The sequence below is a fragment of the Poecilia latipinna genome, unplaced genomic scaffold, assembly GCF_001443285.1.
Source record: "Poecilia latipinna isolate Pla-1442-1.1 unplaced genomic scaffold, P_latipinna-1.0 Scaffold4321, whole genome shotgun sequence".
NCBI lineage: Eukaryota > Metazoa > Chordata > Actinopteri > Cyprinodontiformes > Poeciliidae > Poecilia > Poecilia latipinna.
The window spans coordinates 1-13,324 of NW_015116937.1; the positions used below are offsets into that span (position 1 = coordinate 1).

The 13,324-nt window shown below is 41.4% G+C and overlaps 1 long non-coding RNA gene across 1 annotated transcript; it reads right to left on the minus strand.

Annotated features, from left to right (window-relative positions):
- Positions 1-2,064: 2,064 nt before the first annotated feature.
- On the minus strand, positions 2,065-12,202 carry LOC106942500 (uncharacterized). The gene is made up of 2 exons (XR_001423640.1): positions 11,420-12,202; positions 2,065-2,239 (listed from the first exon to the last, which is right to left on the minus strand). It is a non-coding gene; the product is annotated as an uncharacterized LOC106942500 (long non-coding RNA).
- Between the last annotated feature and the right edge of the window lie 1,122 nt (positions 12,203-13,324).

Here is a 13,324-nt window from a genome sequence, read left to right on the forward strand (position 1 = left end):
CTTTTAAACCTTTGTAACTCTTATGCAAGGTTTTATAAAGAGTCATCACTGATGTTGATGGGTGGAGGCCAGAAGGACCCCATGTAGCAGTCAATATTACAGGGGTCAAGAAGCCAATGACTGATGATACTGTTTTGGTGTAAGACAGTCTGCTGAAGAGGAAGCTCAGGAGTCAGGATTGCCTATTTATTTTATGAAGCATCCAGAGGCTCCAGGAAAGATCCAGCATCCTTTATCAGCTTGTTGAGCTTTTTAAGTCACCGACTCTGAGGCTGCTACCCCAACAGATGATGGCATGAGGAGACTGCACTCTCCAAAACAGACTTAGAGAAGATCTGAACCATCTGGTGCAGAATCACACAAAACTGCTCCACGCAGGCCTTCAGGACTCTGGGCTTGACACCATCTTGTCTCGCCGTCTTGTTCTGGCTCAGTCTCTCCAGTTGCCTCTTCTCGTGACTTCTAGAAACTGACGGGCAGGAGGGGAAGTCGAAAGGAGCACCAGCATATCCTGATTTGGTAAAACAATGATGATGTAGCAGCAGGATACATGCCAGAGATGGAAGATAACATATGAGGTGTGACAGGAAAGTTGTGGGTCAAGTGTGAGTGAGAAGTCTCTTTGGCAGGGGCAGAAGAAGAGAGTGCTAAGTTTCTTCCTGAAATGAACCTGTTGAAGAATGTTACTTCATTGGCTCTATCCAGACTTCAGTTTATCTGATCCTCATTTAGCTAGAAGCCTGTGGTATCTTCATTATCACCGACTCACACATCTTAAATCGTTCTGCTGATGCTTGAACTCCAGCTACCGCCTGCAAGCCTTTTTTCTTATTCGGCCGTTCTTTCAGGTTACTGGTGACCCAGAGTTGGTCACTGATGAAGCATGTCTCCGCTCTGGTGGGGAAGGTGTTGTCCACATGACGCGTTTGGCAGAATGCATCCCAGTCTAAAGCCTCCAAACAACCCTGCAAAGCTTCTTTAACTTCCTAAGTTTGTCTTCTCACAATTATTTTCATTACAAATTGCCTCTGAACGAGGAGTTTATATGGTATGAGCACAGAAAACAAAATCTAATTAGCCAAGAGGAGGTCTTGCAACACAAGTGTATGTATTCCTGACATTTGCATAAAACAAATCCAACATCGTTTTCGCTGGCAGAGCAGCTGACAAACTGTTGAAACAGTAGAAGCGTAGCCGAGACTGAGGCATGGTTAAAATCTTCACATAATCCCACAAATGCAATAAGGTCTTGTGTCTGTAGCTAAGCAACCACTGACCTGGTGACAACACAGGCAGAGTTGGCAACAGCTAATTGAGCTAATATAACACTTGTGAACTCTCTTCTTTAATAATATGGACAAAAAAAACTTCCAGTTGAATGTCCAGACTACATAAACAGCATGCTCTGGATTACACATCCGGTGTTGAAAAATTGATCTGTTGGAAGGAAAGACGGAGAAATGTTGGGATCAGAGATACCATCCCTCAGCCAAGTCTTAGTGAAACATGTGAAACTTCATTCCTGATTCTGTGGTTGGATCCTTGTCATTGGTTTGATTCCCTATTTAACTCATTCAGGATTTTCAGTCGTTCAGGTACTATTTCAGTCTTTGAAATGTTGGAAAGCTGCTCTTTCAAAGGAATAGTTAAAAATCGACAATCAATAGGGGTATCAATAATTGTGCTCTTGGTGATTTTGATTAAAAAAACAATTATTTTTTTTACTTATTTCTCAAATCAAAGAATGCGTTTTTCTAAAATAACGAAGAAAAAAAAGCGATACTGCAACAAAAAAGTAATAATTACACTACAATGTGGAAAACTGATTTTAAGGCGTCTTGCACAATTCTACCAGTGGTGCCAATAAATGTGTCTGACAAGATATATATATAGCCATAAATCACCGAGCTCTCTCTCAAATCAAATTTTAATTTTTCAACTGAGGGTTACACCTAATAAAACTTGTAAAGACATTATTTTTTTCCCACGGCCATATTGTATTCTGTTTCCTGTTGTTTTATCCTCTTCATCATTGCTTCAATTGGGTTGGGGTTACCATGGAGACACAGTGGGCACTTTCTTTATTGGCTGCCAGGACAAGAAAGTGAGTGACAGAGAAAGTAGAGACGAGACGCTGCCAGGGCCGATACTTCTTTCTCCCGTTTCTCCTGTCTACACTTTCACTTTTGTTGGTTTTCTGTTCCTCTCCCTCACGGCTCACTGCACTGCACTCTGCTTTCTGCCACGAGAAATGATATAGTCTGCTGAATTATTAATACACGCATTTAAAACAGATATAATTAGGCAAACAAAAGAGCCGACTATATGCATTTGGGTTTTGCAAACTTGAGATGTTAATTTCAAAGCACTGCTTTTACTTCTGCAACCATAATTTGGTTAATAGCGACGTCTAGCAAATGCCTTGTTGTACATTTATGAACCAGGTGCACTTCATGCTGTTTTGCATTAACTTAGTTTCTTACCAACTAAGCACAAGGGTGGTTACAAGCATCAAAGGTGGATCTTGGTTTTAAAAAGTTGGTTTCAAAACTGCAAAATATTTATGTTCACAAAGTTTCTCTCTTATCTGTACTATCCAGAAATCAGTTGTAGATAAATTTGGTGAGCGGCTGAGATGAAAGTGGACCTGAAAACTTTACTGAAAAGTGTGGGCAAAAGATCTGAAAAACATAAAGCAAATAAGACAAAACAACGCTATGGTGGGTATATATTAGATTCATAATTGGGAGGAAAAAAAATCTATTCCTTACATGCACAGCGGTTTAGAACTAATCTGCTGGTCATCCAGCTGCAAAAAGCTTTGATTTATACAAAGGAGGTTTGGCTTTGAACTGAACACAAAAAAGCTGCAGCTGGTTCACCTTCTACTTTCCCATTATGCAACATCAGACTCTAAAACAAACCAAATTACTGAATCATCAGATCACTGAGCAGAGCTGATCATGCAGAGGACACTTTGAAACTCGGGTAAAAGACAATCAATGATAGCAAAGCTTGTTCTGAAAAGCTGATCTGTTGCCCTTTGTCGGAATACCTTAAACCCTTTTTGCACAGCCTTCCCAAAAAGCAAGCTGCCTGCTGCCCAAAGAGTGGAGCTGTCCCTTAAGCTGACCATAAAAGGCCAATTTCAAATACGGGCCTGGCTAAATGGCTGTAGCTAACATTTCAGTGGGTTCTGAGGTCAGCTTTCAAGCATCGTGATAACTCTGGGATTTTTTTTTTTCCTCAGTTCCGTATATATTAAAAACCAGAAACATTTAGACCTAGAAAAAAAATGTTTGCCAACGTCTTCCCCCCAATAGAAATTCACAGAATAAATAAATTCTCACCCAGTGGAACGCAGAACTACATTTGAATGAAAAGAACATGCAGCATTTTACATGCTTAAATACATACAACCCCACTAACATTTGAATAAATACCTCCCAGCAAGTTCCACACATTTTGTTGCAGTCAAAAAAGCCTCTGTCTTGGATGTTTGACCTTTCTTCCTGGCAGAAATAGCACAGCTCATTCAAATTAGTTTTTCTCCTGAAACAGGCGTGGCTTTTTAAAAAAAGGTTTTGTTGGCTCTAGTGGCCTTTATTTGAAAGTAGTTTGACAGGAAAGAGGGTTGTGAGAGAGGGAGAAGACATGTGGCATACCCTCAGCATGTTGCTCCAACCACCGTGCTGTATAGTTGGTTAAGCGTTCTCAATCTTCTAGTCATTACGATCAAATAGTTCAATGTGGAAACGAGTTTTATGGTCAGATAAGACAAACAGAGGGGCATGTTAACAAATTAATCAATTTGTTAGTATAATAAAATTTGATTCCTTAAATCAATATGGTGGCTACAAAAAATTGTAATGTGAGGTTGCAACTCGCCAGCGGTCATTTAACCTAATATTAGTCAGCTGTGTATATTTGTAGGGTTGAGTGTATAATTATAGACCAGTCAGTCACAGTATAGAAAAACCTGCAGATATTTTTTGCTGGATCAAAAAAAAAAGGGAAAGAAATGATGGGAAGAGAGGAGGGGGAGTCAGGATCTACTCTATTTTTAGACTTAGAGAAATCAGGTGTCTGTGGCCTGTAAAAAAAAAAAAAAAAAAAAACGACATGAAACTGTGTTGTCGTTTTTATTTTACATGACCCATGACTCAGAGTGCTGCAAGAGCTTAAAGAGAAACACGGGGAGAACAAAACACGAAAGAACAGCACGAAGCATGTTCCATACTGCAGAAAACAGTGGAAATGAGAACGCAGCCACATAGGAAAAAACAGGCCTCTGATGGTCAGTGACTTTCCACAGCAAATGAGTTGAACAAACAGCATTTCTCTCAGCAGACAATGCCCCTTGCAGATTAGATTAGCTTCTATTACATCGACTTCGCCTCACAGAAGCAGACCTTCCTGCTTAAGAGAAAAGAAGTTTTCTTGTGGAGTGGGAGTGTGTGTGTGTGTGTGTGTGTGTGTGTGTGTGTGTGTGTGTGTGTGTGTGTGTGTGTGTGTGTGTGTGTGTGTGCGTGTGTGTCAGACTTCCTCCATTTTGCTTCATCCACAAGCCTGGTGAACATCACCAGCGCATAAATGTCCTCCTACCCTGACAGCACAAATTCAATTGACTTGATTGCTCTTTTATAAAATGAAACTCCGGTAAGGACACAGCGAGGGTGGACGGCTGCTATAAAAAGACCCCAGCTCTTCTTGGAGTCCACCCACCCACACTGCCAGAAACGGTGGCGTCCATGAAAAACGAGGGGGGTGGGGGGGGGGGGCCGGGGAAGAAACCCGCACAAAGCGTTTGTTTTATTTCCCAGACAACGCTGCGGTAGGACCATTAGCAATGACGTGCTATTCATCAGCAGGCTCATCAGGGATGCGCGTGGACAGGCTGTACCCCTTTCGTCCCTGTCAACAGCTCAGGCCAACCTAGCATCACCTGTTCGAGGGAGTCGAGGTGGGAGGGCGGGTTGTGGGGGGGAGAGAGATGAGGTTTTTTGGGGACTAAAGGCGCAGAGAGAACACAACGCTCTGCTCGGCGCCTGGCTGACGCCCAGGTACAAGATGGAGGCACAACTCGGGTTCTGTCAAGATGCCCGACAGTCAAAAATAACTACATTCAGATACAGCAAAAATATACATTTGTGAACAGTGACAGAGTTTTGTCTGTGCAAAGCTTAAAATCACAGCAGCTCTGCAAATTGTTGAAATGGCCTGTGTGTGTGTGTGTGTGTGTGTGTGTGTGTGTGTGTGTGTGTGCAAGGCGGTAATCGAATAAACAGGATGTGATGTTCTTCATCTATCAATCATCATTATCCAATTCAGAAGGGGATGTTGGGCTGATCGTCACAAGGTTTCAGCGCAGAGCTGAAGATCCAAACAGCAGGAAGGGAAATTTATATGTAAACAATCATTTTAATATCAATACTCGTGACTTTATCGTTTTTAAACCTGCAGAAGAAAATGTAGAGAAACAGTGCTTTGCAAAGTACTGGTGCTGCCTGAATACTTTCAAAGAAAACAACGTATTTTACTGGGATTTAATGAAAAAAAAAAGTAGGGCACAATTGTGAAGTAGAAGGAAAGGTATACAAGTTTACCTTTTTTGTTTGTTTCTACAAAAAAAAAATCTGGCTTTCACTTTTATTGAATATTTTAAAGAGCAACTTTTCACTTCAGCTACAGCTGCTAGTCGTTTAGGCCATTTCTCAGCTATGCACATCTAGAGACTCAGGGGTTTTTTTGCTCCATTCCTCCTCGCAAAGCTGCTCAAACCAAAACATATAAAATAAAGTTTTGTGTTTTTTTTTTTTTTTTTTTTTTTTTTACCATAAAACAAGTTTTCATACGTGCATATTTCTAAAACTTAAAAAGCTATTTTTAATTTGAGCATTTTGCAGCTTTACAGGCTCTAGACATTTTATTAAAAGCAAAATGTACTATAAAGGTTGCTGACCACGGCTCTCTATTTAGTCAGTACTAAATACAGTACTAACAGTACTGTTACCAAGTTAACAAATTAACCAGCTGAAACCCCTGACAACCAATGAATAAAGCCCATTGAATATTTCAAAACGCTTCCCTGTAGGCAGATCCTTGTAGATGACTGCACAGATTAACACTTCCCAAAAAGAGGGGAAAAAAAATATCTGACAAATTTCGTAAACAGGGTTTTGTCTGTCAAACACAACCAACGTAATGAGACTGTTTAATGTAAGGAAACAGATGCAACCCTGTGATGGCTTAAATGAATACTCTCTGAATACTCTCAGCATCTTTTCATAGATCACACAATTTTAAGCAATTTTTGAAAATTTCAAGTAAAGCAGCCACGCTAATCCAGCCAATAAAAACCACACGGATACTTCACCGCACAGACATATGAGATTATAGTCTGTCTGCTTCATCTGTAGACTCTAGCAGACCAGAATATCAAAGTAAGCAGTAGTTTTTAACAGTCGAGCAGCTGCTTCATCTCAGCCTCTACCTGCTGCGTCTCGCCTGCCAGTCTTCGAGATTACAGCTTATCCTGGGTCGGAGGGGAAGTAATTGTGTTACCTGGTGGGTGGGATGCTTGAAGCATTTCATAGTCTTTTAAAAACAGACCAAAGTTAAAGCCATGTAGGGAGCAAAGACTTTTCAATGCTGCAACAAACGGCAACCTTTTAAACATTTTCCATAACAGACTAAAGGCAGATTTACAGTTTCCACCTGGTGCTCCTTTTGCTCTTCCTGTGCAGCAGATCTGAGCTGATAAACAGTGCAGAAAGCCCCCGTTCTGAGCTCATATATGGAAGCAGCTGCATACGTCACCCAAACTTTTTACCGGCAGGAAGCGAGTCTCGACTCTCTCCTCTGACGAGCCGTCACTCAAAGGCTCCGCACTCACTTGTGTCCTGAGTTCTTCTTGGCTACAGAATTACACATTTACGCTATTGGGGTGGTGTCTGATATGTTAAAGTGAGGGTTCCTGCAGGAAAACAGATCCGTCACATGCGCGCTGCTATGAATACTCAAACGAGGCCGGGAGACATGCTCTCGAGCTGCGGGCTCCTCTGTCAGGAATTTTCCACTCCGCCGTCACAACACGCAAGACGTACAGCATTTATTTACAGTGTTTTCCTCATGACCGTCAGCAGCTTGTCAGGCTGTAACTGTATAAAGCATTGCTGGAGTGGAGAGCAATTTTAGCCTCTGGAAGGAGATCAGTGCAACTCAGAAGAGCAAACATTAGCAGAGGATTTGCACAATTAGAAATTATAGCTCCCCGTTCACCAGGAAGCACGCTGTGGAGCATCACAACATCCAGTAACCAGGTTCACAGCAGCACTGCGCTCCATCTTTTACTGGCACAGTTTATTTGTTTGATGTTAAAATTAAACATTTACTTAATTTTTTTTTTTTCTTTTACAAAAGTAAAGCCAGAAATATACATTCAAATCCGTGTCCAGAAATCCTTAAAAGACCAAAGGAACAAAATTAATTAATTAACAATTCAACTCCCACGTTCATTTTAAGTAAACCAAACCTGAATCTAAAAATCTTTTAAAGCCAGAAAAAAAACAATATGTGGTGAATTAATGTTTAGTATGTGATCAACGAGAACCTGCTTTTCTGGACGAATTGTTTCAAATGTAACTCTTCAACATTTAATTTGCTTATAAAAAGAGCAGAATGGAAAAACAGTGTGCCGTCAGTTCCGTTCCTTAACTTAACATTAAAATATCATGAAAGCATCTTTTGTTTGTAAAAAAGAAAAACTTCCTTTGAAGACGAGAGCTGAAAACTAAAATGAGAACATGGCGCCCAGTCCTAATGTGTGTTTATAAAAGCCGTGAGGGCTAATGTGAAATCAGTGACCCCTGCATGAGGCCGTCTTTTATTCCCATCTGCACTTATTTTTTCAGTCAGCAATGCAGCAGGACTTCACAATATTCTGGTGGAATTATGAAAACATTTAGCTGACAGCGCTTTGCAAAAGTGTTCGTGCCCCTTGAACTTTGCCGTCTTGTTTCACCCATGAATTTTTATGTGTTTTACTGGTATAGGAAACTGGAAGAAAATGAGAGATGATTTTATAAATAAAAAAAGTAAACGTGTGGCAGTTAATTGTATAACTTGAGCTAAATGGTTTGTAGAACCACCTTTTTGCTACAATCACCCAAAGTATTCAAGGGTATGTCTCAACCAGTTTTCATGTCTGTACTTTGACTAGGTCGTTCTAACAAACGAATAACCTTTGCTCTAAAAAGAGTTTCTCAATTCTGGTGTTGAATACCGAGCATGTTTTGGGTGTTTCTCTTCCTGGCTGACAGGCTTCTAAAGCATTTGATGCTGATGACATAATCCAGTCATTTGACTTAGACCAACTGAAGCATAGCACGTTTAAAATATGGGCCCTGAGGACCAGCGTCTGGAAACACTGAACTAAACTATTATCATTCTGGCTGTTTGCTTAATATTTTGTCCTGCTGGAAGATGACTCTTCATTCTACTCTCAAATCTTCTGCAGCCTCTGGAAGGTTTGAATCCAGAAATTAAGCTGGTCTCACCTCGGAGCAGCTTTGCTGTCCCTCCTGAAGAACAGCCCATACCATGACGCTACCACTACCATGTTTTACTGTGAGAATATAGAGAGGTGAATGTCATTATTTCACCACATATGATGTTTTGAATCTAGGTCATGTAGTTCACTAACTACATGACTGCTGAAGGCTGATAGTTGTGCTGGGTTTTTAGAGAGTTTGAATGCAAAAACGCACAGCAAACTTTTGCAGGTTCCCTTATATAAAGTTCTGCAAACTACTAAATATTTCTACGCAACAAAAATATTAAGTTAGCAACCGATTGGAAAATAGTGGCCAAACGAGGCAGAAACATTTCCCTCCTGTTTCAAAACTACCTGGTAGGTGTTTAAATTTGCATCTGCAACAAAGTCTTTTCCCATTCAGGACATAGTGTACATTGTGCAAGTTTCTGCCGGGGGGGGAGGGAAGAACGTCCAGACCTCAAAAAACTGGTTAGGTGTACGAAACAGGAATTGTTGCGTATGCAGCAGAGAAACCTCAGCAGTATCTTAAAAGGTCAAAACAACAGAGTTAAGCTCATGTGCGCACAAATAAATCTAAGAATCAGCAAGTTTCTTCTTGTAACAAGTAGCATGATCACAAACTTGTTCCTGAATCTTAAGTTATATTTTTTAAAAATGCATCTCATTGCAGGAGTTAAAAGTGCTGAAATGATATGGAGCTCAGAAAAGAGATGAATTTTTTTTTTTTTTTTTTTTGCTGGTTGCTCTTGCATAATCAGCAAAGGGAACAAAACTCAAAATATAAATAAAGAGTTAACAGCGGTACTTATGCTGTATGCACACATCTTAGAAACATCACAGCCTCCAGCAGCCACGACTCATGTTTTAACACGTCAAAGCAGAACTTAGTTCACCTACAGCCGTACCGGCCCACAAAACTGCTTGTTTTGGCGTGTGTGCCCCAAATTTCTGCCTTCGGCACATTTTATCTGCATGTTTCATCATGTTCTCTTAGGTTCAAGCAACAGTTTCAATTTCGTAATGTAGCTTTTGCATTAAAAACCCACAAACTCACAATTTCCAGTCAAAGTTGAAAGACCTGCTGAGGTGTTGAGCGGAAAGCAGAAGGTGAGAGCGGGAGCGACAAAAGGTGCAGCCGCTTCTGCCCTCGCGGAACAGCGGTCATCTGGACAGCAGGCGCCACAGCCTGCGAGTCACCGCTGCCTCAATGACTCACACAGGCCCTGCTGAGTCAAGCGGAGGGACTCTTGTTGCAGAGAATTACAGACTCGCACTGGAACAAAACCAGGCCTCGGGTATGCAAAAAATTGCTGGCATGCAGGTTCTTGGTGCACATAAACACGACTGGCTGCTGTTCCTCTGTTCCTCGAGAGGCTGCAGAGACAGGCATCGGGTTTGTGACTCGTCAAGCACGCTGTTATTTAAAGCAGAGCAGGGTCTTACATAAAGTCTCACACCTGTGTGTCACTGTGTAGGCTCTCTGAGAAATGGACACACACAAAAGGGACAGATCGTGGCATGAAAGCTTGAAGAATACAATCAGTCTGGTACCATGTGCGTCCGCACACCGTTCCAATAGCAGCCATGAAAAGACACAGAGTCGGTTCAAGGCTGTCTGTGGCCTTTTCCACCAGCATCAATATTCACAGATCTAATAATAGCCCCTCTGTATGGTCCATCTCAATGTTTATTATACATCCAACATAACCATTTTTGCTGCAGCTTAGACAGTAGTGCCCAGTAGAGGAAAGATGCAGCACATGCACCGCTAAGCCACTTTTATGACGTCAAACTGTTCGGGAACAAAATATTAGAAATGCATGGGAAAGGGGCTGCACAACATCGCAACAACACGCAACTTGCTATGTTGTTCTTGAATGTTGCAATGACTACTATATGATTTGGAATAAATAAATCAATACTAAAATCTACAGTGTTAATGTCGGTTTTCTCTGGTTGCACTGAAAACACAGACGTCAAACTGAGAGTAGCAGTGCCTTTATAAAATGAGCTAATATTTATTGGACTGTATGTGGCCTAATGTGAAACAGTTTATATGATTGGTTTATTTCTAGGAAAACATTACATTTTGATGTCCTACTATAGTCCTCCCACTCTCTTGCAGCTTTAACATTTTGATAGAGTCTCGACACACAGTGACAGTCCGTCAAACTGGATGAATATATTATTTGCAAGCAGTTTGAATTTTCCCCACCTGACATTTTACAGCCAACCAAATATTGCATCAAAATCAGTGCAACTGCAACCATTGAAAAGGGATCACAATGTTGATTTGATGTATTGTGCAGCTTCTAGTTTGATTCGATTTTTTTTTAACCATTGCTATACGTAAACTGGCCCGGGTTTGTCTTGCAAAGTGCCCCATGAGGATAGTTTTAAGTTGGTGCTGCACGAAAAGCAGAATTGAAAATGTGGTTTTCTTGAGTCTATTAAATGGCCCATTTCTGCTGGGGAGGAGGGTAAGGCATCTGCTCCCCGGGGGCAGTTTTTCTGAAAAGCCCATATATAATCATATGCATGATAATATCTGCCCGTGTCACAGTCAGGGTATCATCCAAAACACCTCCTCATCTGTGCATACCTCCCCTGTGAGCTGCAACGGGGTTATGGGTCACAGGAGTGCAGGACAATGCTCTGCATGCAAAGTTAGTCTAAACACGTCTGCTGCAGAGCGAGCACAGCACATGTTGAATGCACGGCTTGTAAGGAAAATAAGATATATCGAAGGTGGCGTTACATTCCCGAGAAGATGAACTGAAGTAAACCCACCGTCTCTTAGTTACCTAGCAACATGGCAGCAGGGTAAAGGCAAACTGATGGCTGGCAATGCTGAAAACATACCTGAACCCGACGCACCTCTGCCTTCAACACACTCCTCCAGCAGCAGCAGCAGCAGTAGTCTGGGATTCAAAGTTCATCAGTCTCTCCTCTGGGTTTTATGGCCACCACCTTCTTCCAGTAACATAGATGTCCCTTCAGCATGAGGCAGCCTCCGATCTCAGCGATGCCATGGCCGAACGGAGCGCAACGAAAGTCAGTGACTGATTTCCGTTCACTGGCTCGTCGGTCTGTTTGTGTGTCTGTCCCCTCGGCAGGGGAAGGGATGCGGGTACGACGTTTAAAAATGACACGCGTAGACACATCATCAGCCCCGGGGGTGGGCTACGTGAAACCAACCGCAGGTTCTGCCCATGTTTACAAAATCTGTCCACATCATTGCGCGGGAGAGCAACACGCTGGGTTTCCTCAATCTACAGAAAAGGCCAAAAGCTGTAGAAACGTTAAAATGTCCTTGGAGTATTCGAGCTACGATCCAGTGAGTTGGTGAGTGGGCTCGTCCTGCGGTAAGGAAAACGCAGACAGGGCTGCGTTTAGGCCATTAGCTGCTCCTTCCGTCCACAGAACCGGGAAGAGCGACGAGAAGACGGACAAGGAGCTCTCACCATCACAACTTGCCAGTCTTCTCAAGTCTGAACCGCTGTTTAGACTTCAGCGACACGAAATACAACGCAGGTAAGGAGAACATCATACTTCCGGTAGTTATTTCAAATTAAAAGTCCAGTGTGACGTTGCATTCGTTTAAGGCCCATAGCGCCCTTCAGTTTTCACTAAAGTTCCCGTTTTGAATTTGCTAATTCAAATGCTAAAGGACCCTATCTATAGAACACAAGGAAAAACGACAAAAGAAAATTATTTTATTTTTATTTTGAAAGGATTTTCGGCGTTTGCCTTTCGATAATGCATACTTAACGATCTGCAAAGCCCTGAGCGTAGCGCTCCCCCTGGTGGCAATAAAATATTTTGGTCGAAACCAGACCACAAAGTTGACACGTATTTTCTGAAATTACCAAAAGTCCAGTAATGTAATAAATTATTTATTAACCTTAATTTAAAAAATCTAGCCAAATACATTTTCAGCTAATGGTAAGGCTACCTCTAATTTATTTATGTACTACAAATTCAGTTGCATGAATTACATTTGATCAGCCTTGTTCCTACCTATCAACAACCAGTCCTGAAGGCCACAAGAGCAACATACCCGGTTCACAGTGGTGAGTCCTGAAAGCATCGTTTGTGATGAAGCCCAACGCATTGCATTGTGAAATTTTGTATCCAAACAAATACTGAACTAAATCAAGAGTTAACCCATTTGTAATCTCACTAATATAGTTTAACAATTAAAAAAGAAGAAAAAAATTACATTTTATTGCGAAAATGAGAATGATGTAAACTGAATTTTTCCGGTGGAAATTGCAGAAGAAAGTGAAATTCCAAAGAGAACAATCAGAGTTTTATTATGTCATTAAACCTTTATCAAGATGTGTATCTCGGTAATGGTTCTGCATATAATGTGGATTTACCTTAAGTCTAAGGAAATCGTGGAAGAGAGGAAATAGAAGGCAATATTTTAGGTAGGAAATCTTTCTGTGTCTGTTAGTTGTCCAGGATGCAACTGCAGTATATCAGAGAATCAAATGCTTTATGTTGAACCAGCCTGTGTTGGTTTGTCTCTTCATTTTGACCTCTTTTCCACTGGCTCTATTTCTGTATAACCATAGTAGGGCTCTTGACCCTCAGGTCATCCCATCCACTTTCCCAGCTCCACTGACAGGTGAATATACAGCTGTTCAAACCAACTGAAAGTTTGCAAGCGTTTCTTGTTCAGATTGTTTTATTGTTTCCTTTACTGGAAGCCACCTTCGGCTTTAAAAAAGTTTTTAAAGAAATTTCCTTAAAAGAAAATGA